The 5,017-nt window shown below is 37.7% G+C and overlaps 1 protein-coding gene across 4 annotated transcripts in view; it reads left to right on the top strand.

Moving 5' to 3' along the window:
* The window catches only part of LOC106867639 (putative uncharacterized protein DDB_G0277255), a 167,943-nt gene that overhangs the window by 137,291 nt on the left and 25,635 nt on the right, over positions 1 to 5,017 (top strand). The gene's annotated exons all lie outside the window — the stretch shown is intronic.

Below are 5,017 nucleotides of genomic sequence, written 5' to 3'. Positions count from 1 at the left end.
GAGAGAGAGAGAGAGAGAGACAGAGAGAGAAAGAGATAGATTATAGGGAAAAAGAATATGTGTTAATGTATTAACACTGCTGTTGTTTCTGGTGGTGGTGGTGTCGGTGGTGGTATTGTTGTTAAAGATGTTGAAACGCTTCAGGATGCTGTCAAGACAAACAATATTACCACATTTACTTTGTTATTGAAGAATTTATATAAATAAATAAATAAATAAATGAACCATTTGCGTTGTTGAGGCTGCAAGACATGACACTGTGGAAGCAAACGTCTTTTGTTGTTTATTGGACACAGCTGTAAACGTGCTGTTGTGTGCTTTGTTTCACAACTCCGTGATTTTCAGTTCAATCTCACTCTGCGGAAGTTTTCATAAGCATCTTTCAAAACTCATCGGCAATTTTAATTATAGATATGTAATTAGTTGAAATAATTGATGAATTAGACTTAAATAGCGTCAGCGATTTAAATCAAAGTTCAACAAAATGATAGCAAAGAAAGTCACTTGCAAATCGTTGCTATTATGCAAAATTGTCGTAAGTCCAAAACGATGCTTCAGAAAACAAAATAAAAAAGTTTCGCCATTCCATTTCTTTTTACATTAGCGAGTTTCAGCTTGACAATAATACTTTGTTGGATGCATGTTTGATATTTTCAGTCAGAAATGATTTTGCAAAACTGTAGTTTGTGGGACTTACTACACTTTTGAAAAACTGCTAAACTACTGTACTACACTTTGACAATATTCATATCTTGGCATCTGAAGCAGATGGAGATACGATAGTTTGACCAAAAGAACCGGCTATCGCAAGCAAATTTAAATACTGAGAAAATAAAACGCATTTGGCCAAATTTGGACATACGACAGTTTAACATAATAACAAAGAAATGTTTCTTACAAATGTTAAACAATTATTTCAGAGATCTTGCTCCTTTCCGCTTTGGGCCCCAGGTTTTCTCTTCGTGTATAGAAGTGGGAACATCACATATTTTTGTATGTATGTATGTATGTTTGTATGTATGTATGTATGCCATTGGTCAGTTTTATTTCAAGATTTCTTGCCAATAGAGAAAGAGCCGGTTCCTAACCTAGATCCAAGGCTCCTTCATTGGAAATTTAACACAAACAATAGGATATTTTTGTATGTATGTCTGTCTTTACGACAATGGCAACATTTTCTTCCTCGCGCCATCCATTGTCTCCTCTGTCCACTGCCGTTATTCTGCAAAATCTCCATCAGTTTGATCTAATCGGTTCTCACCGATGCTCAACTGTTTTTCACAATTCCTTTTTAATCCTTCAAACTGAAAACTACTAGGAAATATTTATTTAAAGACAGATACCGAATATGAATCAAATCTAAGCATTAAACTATAATACAATATAGAATTCGCTATTTAGAATAAAGCTCTTTCGTGTTTTACATCACATCGAGACTAACATCATTTGATGGATCGGACATTTCAAGTGGAAAATACACAGTATCATCTTCACTGTTAGATAGCTATTAGATAGTGCTCATTACACACACACACACACACACGCACACGCACACACACATACTCAGGCGCGCACACACACACACACACACACACACACTCGCACACATGCATGTACATCTACACACATTTCCTTCCTTTCTCTTACACGATTTCTCTCACATGCTTACACAAATTCTCTCTACCACTCCCCAAAACGCGTTCTCTCTTTCCGTCTCTCTCCTTGTCACTTCTTGTCTCTCCGTCTCTCTCTCTGTTTCTCTCTCTCTTTCTGTTTCTTTGTTTCTCTCTCTCTTTCTCTCTATCTCTCTCTCTCTCTCTCAATGTAGAAAACTGGCTTCAAAAATGATAGAAATGTATGTGCTTGAATATACGGGCGTATGTATGTGTGTGCTTGTGTGTGCTTGTGTGTCTGTGTGAGTGTGTAGGTGTGTGTGTGAGAGAGAGAGAGAGAGAGAGAGAGAGAGAGAGAGAGAGAGAGAGAGAGAGAGAGAGAGAGAGAGAGAGAGAGAGAAAGTGAATATTTTTAGTGCATGTCCATATATGGAATTATGTATTTACAGTAACGCAGTTTGTGAAAGAAACGAACGAAGAGCCGCACTCCGTCAGCGGTCATTTCTATAGAATTATATCTGTTTCAAGGATCTTTATTGATATGATAACGTGTATTTAGTGCCGGGATGTTAGAGAATGGTTAGTAGTGCTGTTAGTATGGGTGTTGGGTGAGGGATGCTGTTAGTATGGGGTGGGACAACTTCTCGTGTTTCACTAGGATCCAATCGTCCACCATTGACTCCAGCTCCCCAGCCTGGCGTACAGGTCTCACTGGTGATTCCAAGAAACCGTAATGTACACTAAGACCACACCCCATCAAACTGCTTCCACATGTCTCAAAGTCTTGGTGAGCTTGGGTATTTCTACCCGAGCTTGAGACTACTGCATTGGTCGGAGGAAAACAACTCTGGTTCCGAACATTTCATGGAATGTTGTGGGCTGCACGACGAGACACTCTTGAAATCCTGACTACCCCCTTGCAACCAGTAATATACAGTCATGTTGACCTCATCTTATCTCTGGGTGCCAGGCTGATCAGAATGCGAGAGAGAGAGAGAGAGAGAGAGAGAGAGAGAGAGAGAGAGAGAGAGAGAGAGAAAGAGAGATGTGGCATTGTTGTTGTGCAACTCTCGAATTCGTGTGCACATCGTGACAGCACAGCTGTTGATTCACTCATATATCACAATTAACTGGTGCTGGAGCTGGGTACAAAGGTATCTGGATCAATAACAATCCGATTATGACTAATTATTTGACATTAATTTATCCATTATCAATTATCGATTATCTGAAATATGCAATAATGGCGACATGTTTTTAGTCCTCGTTTTCTCTCAGTTCGCATTATGTCCGCCATTAAGAAAGGTAAAACTTGCAATTTTCTCATTTCCTCCTCTTTACTGTCAAAACTAGAATATATTTATCGAACAGCCCAGTGTCATATTATGGAAATCTTAAAGAAATTCCTATCCTCAGTGGAAACAGTTCATATCAATGAGACAGTTCTTGCTGAAATTCTTACATTGTGTCTTTGGAAGATATTCTATAAATTATGAGCGTTTCAATGATTGATGTTCACTGATTCCAAATTTCTCATTTCCATGAATGAGCCAACATTGCTTTTCAGAATTGTTCATGTCCACTCGTTCTACTAGAAATAGCAGCATCCTCATTTCCCAAATCACGCTTTACTTGCCGTCTTACGGAGAAGCATGAGTATTGTATGTTGTTCTGGATTCGTGCGATATGTGCACGAGAACATCCGCCATGACACTTCAAGTATCACCAGCTCAGTTGTCTCCCCCCCCCCGCGTTCGTCCCGAACAGGTTGTTAAACGATCGCTGAGGTCCATCCCTGAGTAAATCACCAGGTAGTCACTGAAAACGACTGCATAGCTTAACGATACTGCTATCTCTTCACTAAATCATTAAGAATCGATGTAAATAAAATATATGAATATTTATTTAGAAATGCTAGAGAAGAAAACAAGAAGTAAAAATAAATAATAGCAAAAAGATAGTGAAATTATAAATAATGGAATATTAGTTTTGTTTGAGAAAGTAAAATATTGCATTATTAGACGAGATGGAAATTGTGAAATGAAACAGAGAATAAATGAAATAGAAAATGATTGAAGATAAGTTAGAGACACTGGAGGCAATAGAGATGTAGAGAGCGATATTGACGTTGCGAAGTTTATTAAGTTTTTTTCGTCTTTTGTGAAAGTTGATGGAAGGTGTGATAACAGGGAGGGAGAAATACAATATCAAAAGTGAAAATTTCATACAAAGACTAAAATAAGAATAACGAGAGATAAGAAAACAGGAGAAACAAAAGGAAGAAGAAAGTAAGCTTAAGAATATATACACGTGGTTGTGAAATATATGAGCTGATTTACGAGAAACAAATGGTAACAATACATTAAACAAACCTGATAAAATCACTACGTGAGTGTACACCAGATAGATGTGACGTTTCGAATTAAAGTCCTTAGTCAAGAAAACTAAACGGAGAGAATTAAAAAAAAAAGCGATATTGGTAAATCAGAAAATGGTGTTGAAAATGGTGAGTGGGGAGCAGGGTGGAAAATAAGAGGCGTATATGAATGAATACATAGGTAGCAAGGTGTCTAGGAACCGAAGTTCACTATTTAGATGAGGAGAATGAAAAGTATTATAGCACAGGGTTTAAAATGTAAAGTCACAAATTATTCTTTTAATCAATTCGCAAATTTATAGATTATGCATCTACACAGAAACATGTTCCTCATTGTGTCATATCTATACATTTTCACAGGAGGGGTTAGTCGATTACATCGACATCAGTGCTCAACTGGTACTTATTTGATCGACCCTGAAAGGATGAAAAGGAAAAGTCGACTTCGGAAGAATTTGAACGCAGAAGCTAAGCATTTTGTTCGGTGTGTAATAATAATAACAACAATACAGAAATGAAAACCAATTTAGAGTCGAAAGAAGCAAAGAATATCGGATTGCATAAAATGGAAATAGTCTGATGACGACAAATAATATATCTAACATTGTGGAACATGGAGTTGGCTGTCTGTAGAAGCGATACTTAGGTAATGGCATCGATCTGATATGTTAGTGGTGAATATTTGATCGATATGCATGAGATGAAAGGTAAATGTAACCTCCAGGGTTTGAAAGCACAATCATGAATTAACCAAAATAATGGCACTCCTCATTGCTGTGATTAACAGTCTCTACCATCTCGAGTATATTGGTCTACTGGAATGTGTCGAAAGGGTGAGAGAGAGGGGGAGGGGGAGAGGGGGAGAATGCCATTGACGTTAGGGCTAAAAATTGGAGGAACTAAGGGAAGGAAGACGAAAAAAAGGAAACAGAATGGTGGAAGCAAGAATGGAATAAAGAGGATTGCCAAATGAGAAAAATGTCGAGAGAGAGAGAGAGAGAGAGAGAGAGAGAGAAACAGAGAGAAG

This window comes from Octopus bimaculoides, chromosome 3, assembly GCF_001194135.2.
Source record: "Octopus bimaculoides isolate UCB-OBI-ISO-001 chromosome 3, ASM119413v2, whole genome shotgun sequence".
In the NCBI taxonomy this organism is placed as follows: domain Eukaryota; kingdom Metazoa; phylum Mollusca; class Cephalopoda; order Octopoda; family Octopodidae; genus Octopus; species Octopus bimaculoides.
The sequence above is the reverse complement of the archived record's forward strand: the minus strand, read 5'-3'. Positions and strand labels throughout refer to the sequence as shown.